General features: G+C 48.5%; 1 pseudogene across 1 annotated transcript; it reads right to left on the bottom strand.

The window, feature by feature from the left end:
* Nucleotides 1-6,847: 6,847 nt before the first annotated feature.
* On the bottom strand, nucleotides 6,848-21,912 carry LOC311106201 (annotated as a pseudogene). The gene is made up of 25 exons (XR_014615856.1): nucleotides 21,472-21,912; nucleotides 21,146-21,346; nucleotides 20,852-20,976; nucleotides 20,666-20,744; nucleotides 20,273-20,386; nucleotides 19,877-20,017; nucleotides 19,491-19,674; nucleotides 19,076-19,219; nucleotides 18,662-18,916; nucleotides 18,433-18,533; nucleotides 18,056-18,265; nucleotides 16,422-16,501; nucleotides 15,055-16,072; nucleotides 14,491-14,821; nucleotides 14,119-14,340; nucleotides 13,874-13,953; nucleotides 11,491-11,654; nucleotides 11,200-11,363; nucleotides 10,903-11,093; nucleotides 10,608-10,776; nucleotides 9,587-9,974; nucleotides 7,672-7,772; nucleotides 7,422-7,514; nucleotides 7,173-7,272; nucleotides 6,848-7,018 (listed from the first exon to the last, which is right to left on the bottom strand). The product of XR_014615856.1 is annotated as an uncharacterized misc_RNA (transcript).
* Between the last annotated feature and the right edge of the window lie 520 nt (nucleotides 21,913-22,432).

Genomic DNA, 22,432 nt, shown 5'->3' with positions numbered 1-22,432 from the left:
CAAGCAGATAGATGACGTCACACTCTGTCAACCTACATGCCCTCTACTGTACTGAACCTGTCAGTCAGGAGTCATGTCAAAAATATGTCCTTCTATCAGAAGCGGACCTGATAGAGACCTTGTCTCCACAGTCCTGCATTCCTCTCCTCCTAGCTCAAAGTCTCCCTTCAGCCACGCTGAGTACAGACTGAGCCAAAGAGTTAGAAGACATATCCAAGAGATAGAAACGGATAAATGGAGACGGTGTCGACCAAGACGCCGCTCTACATATATCCTCTACCCCTGTTCCTCTGAAAAGGGCAGTAGAAGCTGCTACTCCACGAGTGGAGTGAGCTCTGATACCCTGAGGCAACTGTCGCCCCGCTGCCTCATAAGCTGTCTCAATGCCTTCACAAAGCCAATGAGACAGACGCTGTTTCGAAAGTGGTCTACCTAATGCAGCAGCACCGTGACACACAAACAGCTGAGGCGATGACCTAATCGCTGCTGTGCGCTCGACGTAACACGCCAAAGCGCGTACTGGGCACAGGCGATGGAGCTCTTCCTCACTCCTCTCTCTATGAGGAGGAGGAGAAAACGCCCACAGCTCCACTGTCTGTGATCTATATGAACTCCTAATAACCTTCGGCACAAATGCCGGGTTAGGACGTAACACCGCTCTGCTCAGGTCACCATTGATGGCCAGGCAGTCAGGTCTCGTCGAAAGAGCACACAAATCACTGACCCGCTTAGCTGTAGTCAAAGCGAGCAACAGTGCTGTCTTGATAGACAGCATCTTGAGGGGTATTTGATTCAATGGCTCGAACGGCGACTTACATAGCGCTTCGAGTACCAAAGCCAAATCCCACTGAGGAAGCGTGACTCTAGGTGTTGGCCTAAGTCGCCGCGTTCCTAATAGGAAACGTTTCACTAGAGGGTGGCTAAAGACATTGTCTCTGCCAAACCCCTCATGACAAGCTGAAATCGCTGCTGCAAACACCCTAATGGTGGCGGGCGATCGCTGCTTATCAAACATAAGCTGTAGAAAAGAGAGAATACTCTCCACCTGACAGCTCATGGGGTCTACACCTTGTGTGACACACCATCGTGAAAACACGTTCCATCTACTGGCATACATCTTAGAAGTGGAACTGGCACGTGAACCCTGTATGGTCCTGATCACTGCATCAGATAACCCACGGCGCTCTAGCCTGTCCCTCTCAGCAGCCAGGCCTTCAGTGGTTGGCCGATTATGGGCAATCGCCCTATCGTGCCCCCCGCCTGAGACAACGCGTCCCGTCGATGTGGAATTGGCCAAGGTGGCGCCATCAACATCTGACTCATCTCCGCAAACCAAGGAGCCCCTGGGCGATCGGGGGCTATCAGTATCACTGACAGCCCTCCTGACCTCACCCTGGCTAACAGTGGGAGAATGCAGGACAGCGGAGGGAATGCATACAGGAGAACTCTCGGCCACGGTTGGTGCGCAAAAGCGTCTCTTCCCAGTGGCGGTTCGTCCTGTTCCCTCAGAGAGAATCATAGAGGACATTGCGCGTTCACGCGTGACGCGAATAGGTCCACCTCGGCTCTCCCGAACTGTTCCCAAATTTGGAGAACAATGTCCGGATGCAGACACCACTCGTCGTCTCGAGGACCCCCTCTTGACATGAGGTCTGCTCCTACATTCAAGTAGCCCGGAATGTGTGCTGCTCTCAATGAGCGAAGGTGCTCGTGAGCCCACAGCCACAATTCCTCTGCCGCCCGATGGAGAGCAGGAGACCTGACTCCTCCCTGGCGATTTATGTGAGCTACTGTGGTCCGGTTGTCTGACCAGACCAGCACATCGCGACCCCGAAGGGTAGACGCGAAGTGGGTCAGAACCAGTCGAACCGTTTCCAACTCCAAGAGGTTGATGTGGCGACTCGAAAGAGGCCACACACCTCCTATCGCTTGAGTCTGACATGTCCCTCCCCATCCCGTCAGAGACGCGTCTGTGAACACTGGGATGTAGGATGACACCTTGCCTATCGGGACTCCGTGCGTAAGAACGCGCGGGTTTCTCCAATAGTTCAGATCTGCACTGAGCGAGAGTGGAACCACCACCAACCGATGACGTTGACGCAATGGGTCTAGTCTTAGTTGGGCGAACCATCGCTGCATCCTGCGCATATGCAGGAGTCCCAGCGGAACCACAGAGTGGGCTGACGACATGAGACCCAAAAGTGACATGATCGACAGCGCCGTCACCGTGTGATTCGGACGACACTTCCTCAGGGCTAGCAACAAGGCTACCCTTCGGGGGTGAATCCCCAGGTAGACAATCTGATGAGTGGGCCAGGGCGCGCTCTTTTTCCAATTCACAGCGAACCCCAGACTTGTGAGATGAATCACTGTCTGTGTTGTGTGAGTGATCGCCAGCTCTGCTGACGGGCGAGAACCAGTAGATCGTCCAGGTAGGCTAGTAGCCGTATCCCCTGACGACGCAACGGTTCCAATGCCGCCTCCACACACTTGGAAAATGTGCGAGGTGCCAGGGCGTACCCAAATGGCATCCTCGTGTATTCGTACGCCACCCCTTGAAAAGGCGAACCGCAGAAACTTCCTGTGACGCGGCTGAACCGGCACATGAAAGTACGCATCCTTTAGGTCTATGCTCGTACAAAAGTCCCCTCTCTGGACACATTCCAGCAGACGTTTTGTCGTTAGCATTCGGAAGGGCCGTTTGGTTACGCTCTCGTTGAGAATGCGTAAATCCAAAATCGGCCTCACTCCCCCCGTCTTTTTGGGCACCAGGAAATAGGGCGAATATAGCCCCTTGTTCCTTTGCTCCTGGGGAACTACTGTGACCGCCTCCTTCGCCAAAAGTTCCGTAATCTCTGAAACCAGAGCGGCCACTTTTACGGGCGTTTTCATCACCGTCTCCACCACTCCCCTGAACGGGGGTGGGGTCCGATGGAATTGGAGAGCATAACCCTTCTGCAACGTCTGTTCTAGCCAGTGTGAGAGGGTACAGCTTCTTCGCCACTGCCAGCAATGCAGAGAAAGCGGCTGAGCACGAAGCTGTGGTGCATTCAGTAGGAAGGACCTGTATTCCTCTATGGCCCTTACCGCCACTGTTCCCCAACACTGAAGTGGTGGAACAGCCCAAGGTGGGCCTCCGGAGAAAGGGAGAGGAACCATCAATGCGTTCTGAGAGAGAAAGAGGAGCAGAGACGTCGGTTAAACTCGTAACCGCCGTATTACTGCCCTCCTTGAACGCATCGCGGGTCTGAATTGCACTGACCGAGGCCACAGCCTGCGACAGGGCACCATCCCCAGCAAGCGATTGCGTCATCTTAGGTGACTGCAATTCGCTATTAGAGCCCTTCACTACAGCACTCCTAGAAGTCTGTAATATGAGGTCTCTATGGGGTAAAACAAGGCGGCGCCTTGATACCCTCTTAACCTTCACCTTCTGTGTGTGTTCAACTCTGCACCCCTGGTGGGTTGATTCACACTCAGTGTGGTGAGTACTAGCTCGTTTTGTCAGAGGAGCCGATACGTTGGTTATTCCCATAACCTTAGTAATCCGGCCCTCCGTGAACGTAGCATGGGTCTGAATCGCACTAACCGAGACCTTAGTCTGCGATAGTGCGCCATCCCCAGATAGCTGCTGTGTCATAATGTCTGGGGGCGCCGATACTCTGGACACCTTCGTGACCGCGGTAATCGGACCCTCCGTGAACGCAGCATGGGTCTGGCTCGTACTAACAGAGACCTTAGTCTGTGATAGTGCGCCATCCCCAAATAGCGGCTGCGTCATCATGTCAGAATCTGACAGAGACTGCTGCCTGCTATGTAGAGCACTTCTTATACATGAAGTGTTATGTGTACCTACTCTGAGTGCCTGTTCAGCAACGCACCCTCGGTGGGCTGAACGGCTCTTAGAGTGGTAAGGAAGAGAGGGTGAGATTTGAACGCTCTCGGACGTATTATGGAAAAGGGGCTCTTTTTTGACAAAGTCAGGTGGAGCCAACTCTTTATTGAATACATCAACAATAGCAATCACATCACCCATCCCTTCAACCGAAGGGTGGGGGGGAACAGTGGATACGTTCGAGGTCGACGGATCCTCTATTCTCTCCCCGCGTCCCGTCATGTGCGCCTCCTCTTGCCTCCCTTGGAAGGCCAGGTCGGCGTCCTCACCACCTCCCTCGCCGGCTGTAACGGGGCTACCGTGGCTGCTGGAAGGGCGGGGCCCGTTCCCTTGCTGCCTGCAGCCGCCGGATGACGCCGAGTACGCCGCCTCGCTGTAGATCCCGGTCTACTCTGAGGGACGGAGGTAGATGGCCTCTGTGACGGTGCCAGGCCCAGTCGCCCTGCCAATGGCAGGTGCTTGGCCAGCTGCTTCTTGTCCTCCTCCAGCTTAGAGAACCTCTCCGTCGCCTCTTTGACAGCGACCCCAAAGAGGCCGTCGTCAGAGAGGGGGGCGTTCAATAAAGACGTCCTGTCTGCCTCTTTCATGGAAGTCAGAGACAACCAGAGGTGTCGTTCCTCGACCACCGAAGTGGCCATGGACCTCCCCGCGCAGACTGCAGACGCCTGTGTTAGGTGAAGTATGGCGCCAGAAATCCTGGACGCCTCCTCCACCTCCTCCGGTACCAGCTCTGTCTTACCAGTGGTTAAACGGGACAGAGCGGCCGCCAAGAGGGCAATATTATTAGCTGCTGCTACAGCTTGGGCTCCCAAACTGAAGGACTTCTCTAACAGCAATGCTGTGAGACGGTCCTTCTGTGATGGCAACGTGGCCTTCTTGGAAGAGGGCCAAGGACTCGAACCCGGTACGAGATACGCTGCCATGGCGCTCTCTAACCTGGGGATTCCCTGACCCTGGAACCTTCCCTCCACTCTCGTGAATGGGAGGTACGCTTTAACCGGCGAACGCGCCGCTAAAGGTGCCTCCCAAGAGCCCTCGACGTATCTAGCCAAAGAAGGCATGGCAGGAGCCACTGGCTCTGCCGCCCTCCTTGGCCTGGAATAAGGTCCGCCCTCCATCATATCAACCTCCGGTGCGGAGGGAAGAGGGGGCAGCTTTATGTCCAGACGTCTGGCAGCTCTCTCAATGAGACCCGGAAAATCCGATCTCAGAGAGGCTGCAGCGAAAGACAGAGCTTCTGATCTCTCAGAGCTCGTATCCCCTTCGCTATAGGGACTACAAGCCCTCTCGCTATCCAAAGGAAAGGGGGGCTTGAAAGTATGAGGGATGGGGTCTGACTGTTCCATCGGAATGACAGATCCCTCCTCAAAGTCCCTATCTTCCCCCGAGTCTGCGCCGTCAGACGACGCCTCTGAAGCAGAGGCTAGTATTGACAGCACGTCCTCAAGGGGGATGTCCTCCCTGAAAAACGCCCAACGCTGTTTCCTCTCCTTCAAAGAAAGGAGGGCGCAGGTGGCGCAATTCGGGGGACTGCAGACGCCTTCTTTGGCATGCTGGGACCCCAAACACACGAAACATAGGTCGTGGTGGTCACCGGCCGCCATGGAAGTGCATCTGCACTGAGCTCTGAAAAGAGCTTTTGGGGGTGGGAAATCTCCCGGTGTGCTCATTTAGACGACGTTGATGACTGGAGATCAACTGCGTTTTCGTCCTGAGTCTTCGTGCTTCTTCGTCTCTTCTTGGCTCTTCAGTCTAGTCCAGTCGCTGAAGATAAAGGGAGGCAGATTGAGGGGAGGCATCCCCTCTTATAGGGACACCTGTACTCCTATTGGCTGCAGGTATGTGCATAATTTTGTCTCAGGCTGATGCTGCCTTAGGGCAGAGGGTAAACCAATAGGAGCAGAGCTCCCCTATGGGGCGGAGCTCCACGATATAGAACTGTCCTGGTCGCAGAAAATACTACTTACCGCCCGCAACTACTTCCTGCACTTGTTTCTATAGCGACGCATCTTCACAGCTTCCTCTCAAATCGACCGCCCTAGAACACCGCCTCACAAAAATCATAAAGCCTACAGCTGTCGGTCTGGCGCAAGTTGCAACTGCATCGCGCTGGGGCGTATTCATTACGGAAACCGTTTAAGAACCATACGGAAGCAAACATCGAAAGGAGTTCAGGTCGGTCCCTTCGCGTTTCCTTCCATTTGATAAAAGTTTTGCAACAGAATCAACGTAATTAATACGCCCCAGTTTATCACCTGTTAATTGAACTTATAAGGATTTGCAAAAGCAGCAGCTAACAATTTCTATTGGTTATAAAAACTTCAACCAAAACTATTTGTACAGGCACCATAACATTCAAATCAAATTGTATTGGTCACATACACGTGTTTAGCAGATGTTATTGCGGATGTAGCGAAATGCTTGTGCTTCTAGCTCCGACAGTGCGCAGCGGTCTAAGGCACTGCATATCAGTGTTTGAGGCGTCACTACAGACCCCCTGGTTCGATTCCAGGCTGTATCATAACCGGCCGTGATTGGGAGTCCCATAGGTCGGCGCACAATTGGCCCAGCTTCGTCCAGGTTTGGCCGGTGTAGGCCGTCATTGTAAATAAGAATTTGTTCTTAACCGACTTGCCTAGTTAAATAAAGGTAAAATAAAAAATATCTAACAAGTAATATCTAACAATTCCACAACATATACCCAATACACACAAATCTAAGTAAGGAATGAATTAAGAATACATATATGGAGGAGCGATGTCAGAGCGGCATGGACTAAGATACAGTACAATAGTATAGAATACAGTATATAAATATGAGATGAATAATGCAAGATATGTAATCATTATTAATGCAATGTGTCTACCTACAGTACACAATGTGTAATAGTACACTGGTTGCTTTTGTTCTGTGAACACAGTAATATGTAGTGATGAATAGACTGAACACTGATTTATATATACACACACTTTATTAGAAATATGATCTTTGAAATTACTGATTAAACTGTACAAAAATACATGTAAGTACAAAATACTTGCAAACACAGACCACGTATAACAGATAAAACGATCTTCAGTATCATTGTGGAGACTGCTTGGCCCGTAGCTTCTCTAAGGTTTTCTGTGAAGAGAAAAAACAGAATTCGTATCAATTCAAACAGACTAATGTTGATGTACATCAACCCACTTCAACTTTTTATTAATTCAATATACAGTAATGCCAGATACAATATCATGTTTTATTCCTTTAAACATTGGGGTATTTTAAATGTTACCTTGTGAAACTCTTTGGCCTTCTCCCTGTTTTTGGCATATGCCTCCTGTCTGCTCCTGACCTCCTTCTGAAGCTTCACCTCATCTAGTCGGCTGTACAACCTGCAGAGAGACAACCAAGAGGGAGGTCATGAGAGAAACGTGTGCCGCTGAAAAAACATCTTAGGTACCAGAGTAGGATATCAGATCATGTTAATGTGATGTGTGGTTGGGTCTTGTTCCAGCAGAATATAATAGAAAGAACTTGTTACCTCTCTGTTCTCTGGCGCATGTTAGCCACATCCTGTTTCCTCATCTCAGGAGTGCTGATCCTCACCTCCCCAACCTTCTTCAGCTTGGCTTCACTTACCGAGGACAAAGAGAGGAGGACCCGGTTCAGTAACACTCTACAACGCCTAAGACCAAGTGTTTGACCCATTACTAACCCCACTTTCCTTCCCCAAGAGTTCCCATGTGTTGGTTGGTTAACACAATATTATACTTATTCTATTCTATTGTTACCTAGCATGGGAGGCTGCAAGGGAGTTTGGGGCTTTGGCTGTTGCTTTTTCTGGTTGGCATCCCCTCCTGCATGGGTTGACTCTGCACTCCTCCCCTCTCTCCTGGGTTTAGTAGTGGATGATTGAACAGTGGTTGGGTCAGACTGGGCCCTGGTGGTTGTGTTGGCCCTGGTCTCAGTGGTGTCGGACTGGGCCCTGGAGCCCTTGGACCTTTTTTTATATTTTCAGTGGTATTGTTAACAAACACACCCCTATAAAGTAAATGCTAATTAAAAACAGGTTCAGCCCCTGGTTCGACCATATTCTGGCAGAGTTACTCCACCTCAAGAATTCCATTTGGCGAAAGGCTCGGCACACGCTTACTCAGGCTGACTGGCTCTCGTTCAGGCAAATGAGAAATAAGTGCACTCAAGCAATCTGGAAGGCCAAAGCTAGTTACTTTAAGGAGCCGGTCTCTCTCTGTGGGTCTAACCCCAAGAAGTTCTGGAAAACAGTTAAAGACTTGGAGAATAAACCCTCCTCCTCACAGCTGCCCATGTCCCTTGATGTTGATGATGTGGTTGTTACTGACAAAGAGCACATGGCTGAGCTCTTTAATCACCACTTCATTAAGTCAGGATTCCTATTTGACTTCGCCATGCCTCCTTGCCCGTCCAACATTTCCTCATCTCCCACCCCTTCAAACATTTTTTTTTTTGTCATTTAGCAGACGCTCTTATCCAGAGCGACTTACAGTTAGTGAGTGCATACATTTTTCATACTGGCCCCCCGTGGGAAACTAACCCACAACCCTGGCGTTGCAAGTGCCATGCTCTACCAACTGAGCTACAGGGGACTAGCCCCGATGCTCCTCCCTCTTTTTCCCCTGCCCCGCTACAAAGTTCCTCCCTGCAGCTGAGTCTGAGGTGCTAAAGGAGCTCCTTAAACTTGACCCCCAAAAAACATCTGGGTCAGATGGTTTAGACGCTTTCTTCATTAAGGCTGTAGCCCCCATCATCACCAAGCCTGTCTCTGACCTGTTTAACCTGTCTCTCCTCTCTGGGGAGGTTCCCATTGCTTGGAAGGCAGCCACGGTGCGTCGTTTATTTAAAGGGGGATATCAAGCTGATCCTAACTAATATAGGCCAATTTCTATTTTGCCCTGTTTATCAAAAGTGTTGGAAAAACTTCTCAATATTCAGCTGACTGGTTGAATATTCAGTGCTCCTAATCTCAATTTGTTACCTGTATAAAAGACACCTGTCCACAGAAGGAATCAATCAATCAGATTCCAAACTCTCCACCATGGCCAAGACCAAAGAGCTCTACAAGGATGTCAGGGACAAGATTGTAGACCTACACAAGGCTGGAATGGGCTACAAGACCATCACCAAGCAGCTTGGTGAGAAGGTGACAACAGTTGGTGCGATTATTCACAAATGGAAGAAACACAAAAGAACTGACAATCTCCCTCTGCCTGGGGCTCCATGCAAGATCTCACCTCGTGGAGTTGCAATGATCATGAGAACGGTGAGGAATCAGCCCAGAACTACACGGGAGGATCTTGTCAATGATCTCAAGGCAGCTGGGACCATAGTCACCAAGAAAACAATTGGTAACACACTACGCCGTGAAGGACTGAAATCCTGCAGCGCCCGCAAGGTCCCCCTGCTCAAGAAAGCACATATACATGTCCGTCTGAAGTTTGCCAATGAACATCTGAATGATTCAGAGGAGAACTGGGTGAAAGTGTTGTGGTCAGATGAGACCAAAATCGAGCTCTTTGGCATCAACTCAACTCGCCGTGTTTGGAGGAGGAGGAATGCTGCCTATGACTCCAAGAACACCATCCCCACTGTCAAACATGGAGGTGGAAACATTATGCTTTGGGGGTATTTTTCATTTGAATAGTGAAAGAAATGTAATGAAATACATGCCATTATTCTCTCCCAGATGGGAGGGCTGAACTTGGACTCTGAACATAGCTGGGCATCCAGCTCTCCTGCACCTAGGTCCTCAATGGTAATAGCACCTCCTTGGTCAACTCTGAGGTGCTGGTGTACTCTCCATATCAGTGTCGCCTCCTTCAAGTGGCATGTCCAAAGTGGGGACATCTGGCTCCTCCCCTCCGGCGCTCAAGGGCGACGGAGGGGTCTGTGTCATCCTCAAACCCCTCTGAGCATGCAGAGAGCTCAAGGTCCCCTGCAGGTGCTTCATGGTCACTTTCTTCCTCTTCTGGAAGGTGAAAGGTCATAGTGTGTTCGGCTGTCTCGTTGTGCGTGACCTCAGCCAGGGGGGGGTGGAAGGAGTCAGAGGCAGGATCCACTGAGAGACAGAACAGAGTGAAAAGATTATTAACAGTCAGAAGCTAGTACCTCATCCATACCGTCACAACAAATGAGGGAAAGGGGAATTGTAGTTAGCAGGTGGGTCAGGGTGAATGCTGCAGGAAATGGAGGATATAGTCAAAAAGAATATCAGGAAATCCTGATTCATCATTAGAAAACATCCCTAATAGACTCACCCCCAGTCCTGTCTGCTTCCTGGGAGCTGGTGCCAGAGTACTGCAGGCTCTGGTAGTGTGGCTGAGGTTAGACCCATCAGCTCCTAATGTAGGGGGGTAGGGGGTTCAGTAGAGCATTAGCAAGAAATATGCTCTTGCACACTGAAATAAGACATGCAATAACAAACACACAGTAAAATTCCATCCATATTCATTGACTCGGTTACCTGAGCTCCCACTCCATTGGGCAGAGGACTCATCCAGCTCTCCAACCAGAGGCCCCATCATCCGGCTCTCATCCTGGCCTTCATCCAACCAGTGGGATGACTGGTCCAGCCGCATCTGACCAATCAGCTGGCTCACAGAGGTTGACTGATTGGAGAGCCCGCCAATCATTCTGCTCAAAGTCGAATTCCACCCTTGGTCCAGTGAGGTTGATTGACCTTAGAGCTGGCCAATCATTCGGCTCAAAGTAGAGTCCCACCCTTGGCCTGGTGAGGATGACTTATCCGAGGATTGGCCAATCATTGGGCTGATAGTGGAGTCCTGCCCCTGGTCCAGAGCCAATGAGGAGGACTTGTCTGAGAGGTGATCCATGATCCGATTGACAGCGTTGTCCCATTCCTGAACAATACTTTTTTTTTTTAGATACCTTGTATTAGTCAATGTTGATACTAAAAATAAAATCAGAGTATTTACTCTGAACCCATAATGCCATTGAATGGAGTGTGAGGGTGTGGATGAACCCACCTGGTTGTGCCTCTGAGCTCCGGACTCTGTGTCCAAGGGGAGTGTGTGGGGGTCGGCCCCCCACACAGGTGACCTGTCCGGTCCCTCATTCTCCTGCAGTAGCTTAGACCCGTGCTTCTGCTGCTGCTTCTGCTGGGACACAGAGGAGCTGGGCTCCTCACACACTGACCCCTCGATCACTGCAGAGGGACCTGGATGGGAGGAGGAAGAAGGGGAATTGTAAGAGGCTGCTGTTTGGAAAGTCACTACTGTAGGATACTGTAATCAAAAAGAAAGATTCAAATTGTGTGTGTGTACCCGTCTGGTTCCCAGCAGTACTGAGAGAGAGGTTGAGCTCCCTGGTGTATTTGTCTATGATGCGCTGGATACTGCTGCTGTGTAGGAGTGATTCTGAGATGGGAGACCGTGGACCAGATACGTCCCTACAGGAACTGTGTCTGGACGAAAAGGAGCCATTGATCGAAGATTATTTCCCTCTTCCTCCGCCTCCTCCTATTCCAAACCCAGCCAGGAGCAGGGAAGAGTCTTATAGGGGGGAAAAAAAGAGTAAAGAGGATTAGATATCTCCATCATTTTAAATGTAACTACCATTTATCAAGTATAATTTCTGACATGACTGAACTGGAAAGATAGTCAATTGTGGAGTTGTGTTCAGGGTCAGTGGTGGCGTAGCTGCCAGAGGAGATGGTGGTGGAGGACAGGTAGTCAGGTTCTGAGGGTCTATAGATTGACTGGAAGGACAGGCTCTCCAACTGGACAAAACAGATGACAGGGACACAACACAGGGGAAGACACCTGGGTTAGACAGGAAGGGTTTGATAGCGTAGCGACTGTATATACAGTGCATTCGGAAAGTATTCAGACCCCTTGACTTTTTCCACATTTTGTTACAGCCTATTTCTAAAATGGATTAAATAAAATGTTTTCCCTCATCAATCTACACACAATACTCCATAATGACAAAGCGAAAACAGGTTTTTATAAATGTTTGCAAATTTATATAAAATAAATAATATTAATATCTTATTTACTTGAGTATTCATAACCTTTGCTATGAGACTAGAAATTGAGCTCAGGTGCATCCTGTTCCCATTGATCATACTTGAGATGTTTCTACAACTTGATTGGAGTCCACCTGTGGTAAATTCAATTGATTGGACATGATTTGGAAAGGCACACACCTTTCTATATAAGGTCCCACAGCTGACAGCTGACAGTGCATGTCAGAGCAAAAACCAAGCCATGAGCTCCGAGACAGGATTGTGTCGAGGCACAGATCTGGGGAAGGGTACCAGAAAATGATTCCATTCTTAAATGGACGAAGTTTGGAACCACCAAGACTCTTCCTAGAGCTGGCCGCCCGGCCAAACTGAGCAATCGGGGGAGAAGGGCCTTGGTCAGGGAGGTGACCAAGAACCCGATGGTCACTGACAGAGCTCCTTTGTGGACATTGGAGAACCTTGCAGAAGGACAACCATCTCTGGAGCACTCCACCAATCAGTAAAAGGCACATGACAGCCCGCTTGGAGTTTGCCAAAAGACACCTAAAGACTCTGACCATTTTTTAAAACATTTTTTTACAAGATGCTCTGGTCTGATGAAACCAAGATTGAACTCTTTGGCCTGAATGCCAAGCGTCACATCTGGAGGAAACCTGGCACCATCCCTACGGTGAAACATGGTGGTGGCAGCATCATGCTGTGGGGATGTTTTTCAGCGGCAGGGACTGGGAGACTAGTCAGGATCGACGGAAAGATGAACGGAGCAAAGTACAGAGAGATCCTTGATGAAAACCTGCTCCAGAGCCCTCAGGACCTCAGACAGGACAACGAACCTAAGCACACAGCCAAGACAACGCAGGAGTGGCTTCGGGACAAGTCTCTGAATGTCCTTGAGTGGCCCGTACTTGAACCCGATCGAACATCTCTGGAGACCTGAAAATAGCTGTGCAGCGACGCTCCCCATCCAACCTGACAGCGCTTGAGAGGATCTGCAGAGAAGAATGGGAGAAACTCTTCAAATACAGGTGTGCCAAGCTTGTAGAGTCATACCCAAGAAGACTCAAGGCTGTAATCGCTGCCAAAGGTGCTTCAACAAAGTACTGAGTAAAGGGTCTGAATACTTATCTAAACGTGATTTCAGTTTTTATTTTGTAATACATTTGCAAACATTTCTAAAAACCTGTTTTTGCTTTCTCATTATGGGGTACTGTGTGTAGATTGAGGGGGAAAAAATGACTAATCAATTTTAGAATAAGGCTGTAACGTAACAAAAAAAGTTAAGGGGTCTGAATACTTTTCAAATGCACTGTAAATAATACTGTGGAAAGAGCTCAGTTCAAGTGTAGAAATCCTCATGATATATGTTTTCACATATACTTCAGGGATAATTGATTTACATCACGGCTCAGAAAGAAAATACACACACACACAGAGACACACACGGACACAAAGACACACAGAGACACACACGGACACAAAGACACACACACAAAGACACACACGGACACAAAGACACACACACGGACACAAAGACACACACACGGACACAAAGACACACACACACACACGGACACAAAGACACACACGGACACAAAGACACACACACACAGACACACACAGACACAGACACACACACGGACACAGAGAAACACACGGACAAACACATTGAGCTCAGTTCAAGTGTAGAAACCATCATGAAATATATTTCAAATATACTTCAGTTCAGGACAATATTGATTTACATCATTGCTCAGAAAGAAAACAGAAATCCAGACACGAACAGTCACGAACACAAGACACACACAAATACAAAAAACGGATTCTCAAGCAATATCATGGGTTTTGTAGGACAGACCACAAACCCTCAGATTTGGCAACTTCTCATAATTTATTCACAATACGGTGGACCTCACAGGGAGTCAAATAAAACCAGTAAAAAGCCTCAGACATAAATCATGGGTTAAACGTACCTCTGTAGGAGATTCGCCAGGGACACCTCTCCCAAACTCACAGGAGTGATAAGACTGTTCTGGGCGCGCTGGGGTGGGATCTAGGAAAAATTATAGTTGGATTAGAGTGACTGAAAATGTCTGAGAGGACTGCATGACCATCAGTCTAAATCTAAGTGAATGGATCCCTCTCCTATACTCCTGTGGTAACCACCCTGGCATAAGATATCTCCATATTCCCCTTCATCCATTCCTCCGTTCCTTACCAGGTTCAGGAGAGGCATCAGCCTCCAGCCGTAGTCTCTCTCTCCAGGACAGCTTGCTGGATCTACCAGACCCAGTTACTGTCTCACTCCCAGTCCCAGCTGTGTGTTCCCCTGCACTGGACACATAGGTGCTGGAGTGACCTCTCTCAGAGTGGGCCGAGTGGTCCTGTTCTTCTGGGAAGGCCCTTTCAATACGCGACAGCCTCACACTCCCTTCTGGACCTGTGGACACAGTAGCTGGTTAGAGATACACGCTTGTTTATGAAGGCTGTATAAAAGTGGTTACCAGAGCTGACCACTGCCACGTTTGGTGTAGTGTTGTGTGGTGTATGGTGCCCCCTGTGGGTGTGGCTGGCTGGCTAACTGACAGACCTGTGATCAGGCTGGCGTTGGCTGGAGTCTCCACCTCCTGGATGGCACTGAGCTCGTGCTGCTCTGTCATCATCGCCATGATGACCAGCCTGGCGCGGGCCACCGGGGGTTTGGCTGCCCGGGTGTGGTGGTGGGGAAGTGGGTGAGGGGCGGGTCTGTCTGGGTGTGAACTCTGGATGTCGAGTGTGTCGTCTTGGCTCTGATTGGCTTCTACAGATGGTGAGGCTTGCCCATTGGACTCCTTGATGGCCCTGAGCAGAGCTGCCATCAGACGGAGATGCTCTGACCCCAGGACCTCTGACCCCAAACCATCAGCGATCTCTGAACCAGGCTGGGGGAGCCACACACACAGATACAGAGACAGACCGACAGAAAAGGCTGGTCAGCTACTATAGTCAGTAGACAGAGTATATCCATGCAATTTCATTGACACAATTTACATGTTTGGGCTACCTACTTGTTCTAAATGTTAGTGTTACTCTTACTTTTTAAATGGCTTTAAACCAAGTGGCCCTGCCTTAGTAACAGCAGGTAAAACCCTTGAGGTTTCGTTTGTTACCTCACCTGTGTGTCGTCAGCAGTGAGCAGTGCCTGTAACGCCTCCCTCGGTTCCTCCTCCAGCTCCCCCGGTTCCTCCTCCAGCTCCCCCGGTTCCTCCTCCAGCTCCCCCGGTTCCTCCTCCAGCTCCCCCGGTTCCTCCTCCAGCTCCCCCGGTTCCTCCTCCAGCTCCCCCGGTTCCTCCTCCAGCTCCCCCGGTTCCTCCTCCAGCTCCCCCGGTTCCTCCTCCAGCTCCCCCAGTTCCTCCTCCAGCTCCCCCAGTTCCTCCTCCAGCTCCCCCAGTTCCTCCTCCAGCTCCCTTTGCTGCACGAAGAGCACCTCCCTCTGGGCCTCCACCTGACGCTGGGCCTCACGTAACTCCTGCCTCTCCACCTCTTCCCCAAACCTGGCAGAGGCCCGCAGGACAGGCCCAGGCTTCACTGGGGCCTCCCCAGGGAGAGTAGCTGACTCTTCTGAAAGGGTTGGGCTGATGGCTGGGATGGTGTCAGTTTTTGTTATGAGTGGGATGTGTGGAGTAGGGTGAAGGGAAACAGGATGTGGTCTGTAGGACTGGGGATCCAACGAGGTAGAGGGGGGAGGTAGCCTCTCAGGGAGGTCCTCTGTGACCCTACTAAACACATTGTCCGCCAGCCAAGCAGAAACGCCTGCTCTTTGGTCCCTTAGGCTTTCAGCGGTGGGTTCTAGTTGCACTGGTGAGGTCCTGGAGCTGATATGCGAGCAGACTGCTGCGCCAGGAAGGAAGAGAGCCAAGATGGAGGGCTCCCGTGTGGGGATGTCCAGAGGGGTGTGAGCTCTAGAGTGGGTACTAAGTGCTTCAGGGAGACAGGGGAGCAGGGCAGAGCCAGAGGGGAGTTCTAGGGGCACTACCGGGGGAATGATTCCTCCTTTAAAGTGTGGTAGAGGATGGGCTGTGGTACCAGGAGGGAGATGTGTTGCCGTAGTTACACCAGAATAGCAGTTTCTTAGCGTGTGTTGGTACTCTTCCAGACGCCGGCGAGCCTCCTCGACTGACTGCTTATGAAGCCTGAGAGACGGAAACATTATTTTTTTTATTTTTTTTAAATTACCAAAAACAACCATAACAGAAGATACGATTTTGTTACATATGACAGATAGGTGCAGTGAGATGTGTTGTTTTACAGGGTGAGCCATAGCAAATTAGTGTTAAGTGCCTTGCTCAAGGGCACAGCCAGATTTTTCACCTTGTCGGCTCGGGTATTCGAACCAGTGACCTTTCGGTTACTGGCCCAACGCGCTAACCGCTAGGCTACCTGCCACCCTAAGATATCTGCTGTGCACATGAAATCAGCAATTGGCAGCTCTTTTAAATGTTTGAATTTCATCATATGAATCAGCCATTGCGAGAAACACACCTATTCTGGTCTAAAAGACGCTGCTGATACTCTTTGATTCTCCTGGAGTGGTCATCCTCAGCAGCTGAGGGTATTGTAGACTGCACAGGGACAAACACAGAACAAGTCAGTGTCGCTATTGCATATGTGGAAACACACACAGTCACACACATTGAGCTCAGTTCAAGTGTAGAAACCATCATGAAATATATTGAAAATATACTTCAGTTCAGGGTAATGTTGATTTACATCATGGCTCACACACACACACACACACACACACACACACACACAGAGCTCAGTTCAAGTGTAGAAACCATCATGAAATATATTTTAAAATATAATTCAGGGTATTATTGATTTAAATCATGGCTCAGAAAAATATTCACACAATCCCCCCCACAACCACATGTATACACACACAATCCCCCCACAAGCACATGTATACACACACAATCAATCCCCCCACAAGCACATGTATACACACACAATCAATCCCCCCACAACCACATGTATACACACACAATCAATCCCCCCACAACCACATGTATACACACACAATCAATCCCCCCACAACCACATGTATGCACACAATCAATCCCCCCACAACCACATGTATACACACACACTCAATCCCCCCACAAGTACATGTATACACACACAATCCCCCCACAAGTACATGTATACACACACAATCCCACCACAAGTACATGTATACACACACAATCCCACCACAAGTACATGTACAGTGAGGGAAAAAAGTATTTGATCCCCCGCTGATTTTGTACGTTTGCCCACTGACAAAGACATGATCAGTCTATGATTTTAATGGTAGGTTTATTTGAACTGTGAGAGACAGAATAACAACAACAAAATCCAGAAAAACCCATGTCAAAAATGTTATAAATTGACCCCTTTGCCTTGAGATCATTGACAAGATCCTCCCGTGTAGTTCTGGGCTGATTCCTCACCGTTCTCATGATCATTGCAACTCCACAAGGTGAGATCTTGCATGTTTCCCAGGCCGAGGGAGATTTACAGTTATTTTGTGTTTCTTCCATTTGCGAATAATCACATCAACTGTTGTCACCTTCTCACCAAGCTGCTTGGCGATGGTCTTGTAGCCCATTCCAGCCTTGTGTAGGTCTATAATCTTGTCCCTGACATCCTTGGAGAGCTCTTTGGTCTTGGCCATGGTGGAGAGTTTGGAATCTGATTGATTGATTGCTTTTGTGGACAGGTGTCTTTTATACAGGTAACAAGCTGAGATTAGCAGCACTCCCTTTAAAAGTGTGCTCCTAATCTCAGCTCGTTACCTGTATAAAAGACACCTGGGAGCCAGAAATCTTTCTGATTGAGAGGGGTCAAATACTTACTTCCCTCATTAAAATGCAAATCAATTTATAACATTTTTGACATGCGTTTTTCTGGATTTTTTTGTTGTTATTCTGTCTCTCACTGTTCAAATAAACCTACCATTAAAATTATAGACTGATCATGTCTGTCAGTGGGCAAACGTACAAAATCTGCAGGGGATCAAATACTTTTTCCCCCTCACTGTATACACACACAATCCCGCCACAAGTACATGTATACACACACAATCCCACCACAAGTACATGTATACACACACAATCCCACCCACATCCACCTACCTCGGGAGTTGGAGCAGCAGGGCTGACGTCCTTGGCTGGTGTTTTCTGTGTTCCAGATGCAGCAGCAGTGTCCTGAGTCACGGCCGTCTGCAGCTGCTCTCGCTCTCCCTGGGCCTCCTGCAGCAGCAGCAGCTCCAGCCTGCTCTTCTTCTCCTCCAAGTCCTGTAGCAGGGCTATCTGCTCCTGCTTCTGCTTCTCCAGCTCCTCCTCCTGGAAAACAGAGGCAACCACAGGGCAAAATATGAGCTTTCAGCTTTAGAGACACTTTCTCAGAAAGGTAAATACATTCACTTTTTTTACACATCCCCACTCAAGACAGAAATATTACACAGATATGTTATAGACATGCATGAATACACAGATAGAAAGACACACACCCTTCTCTTCCTCTCAGTTTTGAATGTGTGGATCTTGATGGCTTGTTTATCAGGATGGAGCAGGGTACCAGCCACTATGGACTCCTCTGTTGTCTCTATAGCTGATCAGATAAAATACACTAAATGGATAATCAAACAAACACTGGGACTTTATTTTCTCAATCAATGCTTCCCTTGACTCTTCAACGTGTGGCAGCAAATCAATACGGTCTACTAAGGGCTCACTAACCTTGGGCTGGCTGAGAGGGGTCAGGGAGTCTGGGACTAGTGGTCAACGGTCGGCCCCGCTCCTCGCTGGCCAGAGAGCCTGTCTCAATGGTCGTACCGTCTGCGGTCGTGTCACGCTCTGCTGTATGAATAGTTTGTCGGTCAGACGGGGTGTCAACCAGCCTCCGGTAGCTCCACTGGTCTCTCTGTGACCTGATGCGAGTCAGTAGTTTCTTCAAGGCCTGTCTGGGAGCGCCACCTAGAGGCCTGGATGGTTCTACCATGAAAGACAAAACAATTGTTTATTTTGTGCACTCCATTTATTACAGTTTACACATAACCTTTTTGACAACACTATGGTCATACTCTGATTATCTTTGATTAATGTTTGAATTACTGACTGAGGCCAACATCAGAAAGTCATCCATCTCTTCACCTTCCTCCTGTTGTTCCACTGCCCCAGCCGAGGGAGTAAGGTCAGGAGTGGCCTCCTCCAGGGTCAGGTCTTCATCCTGGCTGCCAGTGGACAGGGCTGGGAGAGGCTCTGGAACCAGCTGCAGCACCAGGTCACCTTTCACTCCTGCAGGCAAGAGATCGGTAGAGGTTTAATTAGACGAATAGAGAAACTCCACTCCAACGTACTAATGGTAATTAGGTGCCATAATGATATGATAATTAGGTGCCATAATGATATGTGTGTCCACACTACTCTGTCTGGGATAGGGTCAATGTCTATCAATCAAGTAAAACAACTTATCTACGCACCAGGGCAATACCAACAAATTGTGTAGTCAGGGCCAGAGTAGAGGACTGAAAAATGAATCCTGATTTGGACCCCCCCCCCTACTTACTCCTCTCCCCAGTGTACATGTCCTCAAAGGCGAACTCCATGTCCCTCTGCCAGTCCTCCCTCATCTCCTGTCTCTTGTAGAGCGGCTGGAAGATCTGGGCAGGCATCTGAGCCATCACCTGCCTGTGTCTCAACAGGTCTGTCTGATGCATGTGTTCCAGCTCTACCAGGAGGTGCTCTCGGTCCTGACACAGCAGAAACAAACATACGTATTGCTATTGTCTTGGCCTTGACGCATACAATATGTATTCAAAGGATTTCAGGCATTCATTTAACAGCTCAGGACAGATTTAGCCTCGCTATGCAGAAAGTTGTACATTAACCTTGTACATGTTATCACTTGAATAGTCTTCAACAAGGTGAGTGTGGCTGTGTAGCAGTATGTACCTGTGTGAGCTGTTCCCTCCTCAGCGCGTTATTGCCCCTAAGACGAGCCTTCTCCAGCTGCTCCTGTCTCTCCCTCTGCTCCTCCTGCCCTAGCTCCTGCAGGTGCCGCGCCTCCTCCTCTGCCACCTCCCATGCCTTTGGCTGAGGGAACAAAACACACCGGTTACATTAGAAAGAGGACAATATCACACTGGGCCATTGCATATTTTTTAGGTGGTCCTCTGTAGCTCAGCTGGTAGAGCACGGCGCTTGTAACGCCAAGGTAGTGGGTTCGATCCCCGGGACCACCCATACACAAAAATGTATGCACGCACGACTGTAAGTCGCTTTGGATAAAAGCGTCTGCTAAATGGCATATTATTATATTATTATTTTAGCTTTGAAAGAGTAGATTACCTGTGCTGTTTCGACTTCCCTGTCCACTGCAGTCTCTGGCATGTGATAGTGGGTCACAGAGAAGGCATCCACGTCTGATTTCTTCACTGCTGGCAGCTTCCTTGACTCAACATTCTGTTAATAATAAAATAAAATGCACAAACATTTGAGAATATATTTTCTGGTATTGTTTTGATAAGCCCTAGTCAGACTGCTGTTTGCTCATACTATAATAGAATACTGTTAAATGTGTGCTTTTAGAATGTTATGTCGTTTTGGAAGGAGAGTTCTATATTCCATTGTTTCACACTGCAGATTATGTACTTTCCATCCTAAACCTACAGGCTCATAATACAACTCGTTACTGGTAGGACCATAGATCACAATGTGCCGATTCCTAAACATGAATTGTACCTCAATTGGGTTGGGTGGAAGGGATGGGAGGTTGGCCACTTTTGCTGCCCTCTCCTTCTCCACCTGTATGGCCTTCTTCCTAGCCTCAATAAAATTGTGGGGAGAAGAAAAACATCCAGATTTAATATCAAACAAAGTAATAATCCATGTTTGTTTGACCAAATAAAATCCAGTTGATAGGCTCACCGATTTTGTTCCTCCTGCGCTTTCTGTCTCTGTGATTTGAGCTCTTTGAGGGCGTCTCGATAGCGCTCATCTGCCCGAACGTCATTCTCCTAATTTTTCTGTGCAATTGCCTCCCAGTCAAGCTCCTGGGGAAACATTTAGTGTTCCTTAATCAACCAGTTGTATAGTGAAGTAACGTGATCTGGGGCATGACCCAAGTTGCTTAAATATTCTAACAAAACCCAGTAACGTTACACTGGCAGTCTGCAATGTATCACACATTGCTAAGACATGGGTTGAGAGTTGAGTGTTTACATTTTCTTTGGCACTTCTATGTCCCTCTCCCAAAACTCGGAGATTGTCCTGGTATAACTTTTGCAGGGTCTCCAGTTTCTTCCTCTGCTGTCGCTCCCACTCCTCCTTCCTCTCCTCCGCCAGGTTCTGCAGCTCGCGCTCCCGTCGGTGCTGCACCTCCGTGCGGATTTGCAGGGCGATATACCGCTCCTGTTCCCGCACCTGTGAGAGTGTGTTAGTTAATGATCCTCACTTGGCAGTTTATGCATTGGCAGGATGTAGGGACTGTCACTGACAGCGAGTGTTTGCTAGCTAGCTAGTTAGCCGTTAGCTACTGTATACGTTACCTGTTGTATTCGCAGCTTCCTTCTCCTTTTGTGTTCCTCTCGAATGAGTTGAGCTTCTTCATTTGGACTTAACCGTAATCTAGCCACTTTTCTCTTCATCTTTAGAACATCCAGGGATGTTGACAGGCGAAATGATTAGTTAGCTGGTCAACAGTACTGGCTGAAAAACACACATGAAAAACAAAGGCCAGCCAGTTGTGCTAAGCTAGCACCAGAAACTTCAGAGCAGAACAAATATCCCCGATTGCACGTTTTCGTAATCTAAATTGTTTTAAATCTTGTTGATGCATTAGCTAAACAAATAAACAAAACACTCTGCTAATTTGAAGTAGCTAACGTTTAAAAGCGTTTCAAAATACTCTTCAAAAGCGTTGTTTCTTATCCTAAATCCATGCCAACGTGTAAAAGCGTAAATTCGTCGTCAAACGTCACTTCCTGCATTTTTAACTGCCCGCTAAATCACGTGATTGGATGCGTTCCACATCCACCATGACCAGCAGCCCAATTCTGATATTTTTCCATTAATTTGTATTTTTCAGAGCTGATCTTATTAGTCAAAAGACCAATTAGTGAAGCAAATCAGAATTGGGCTGCCTGTCTAAACACAGCCTTAGAAATGCATGCAACGTAATTTATCTGTTACTGCATTGCTGTTGAAATACCTGTTTAAATTACCAGTGCAGTCAAAAACGTGATTTTCCTGTGTTATATATATTTTTCCATTCTATGAGGTTGGAATAATATTATGAAATTGATGATAATGCACTTTTAGTACAAGTATTTGAAAAGATAACCTGAAATATTTATTTATTTAAAATGTCAGCCTGTTTTGGTGGGATGGAGTATTGGCCTGCCTGGTGACATCATCAGGTGGTAAATTATTTAATAGACCAATAAAAAAGAGAGTTCCAACCCTCTCTGCCAATAACAGCTAGTTTAAAATGTTCCCCTCCCCACTCAG

This window comes from Coregonus lavaretus (genome assembly GCF_964263955.1).
Source record: "Coregonus lavaretus genome assembly, chromosome: 30".
Classification (NCBI taxonomy): domain Eukaryota; kingdom Metazoa; phylum Chordata; class Actinopteri; order Salmoniformes; family Salmonidae; genus Coregonus; species Coregonus lavaretus.
The sequence above is the reverse complement of the archived record's forward strand: the minus strand, read 5'-3'. Positions and strand labels throughout refer to the sequence as shown.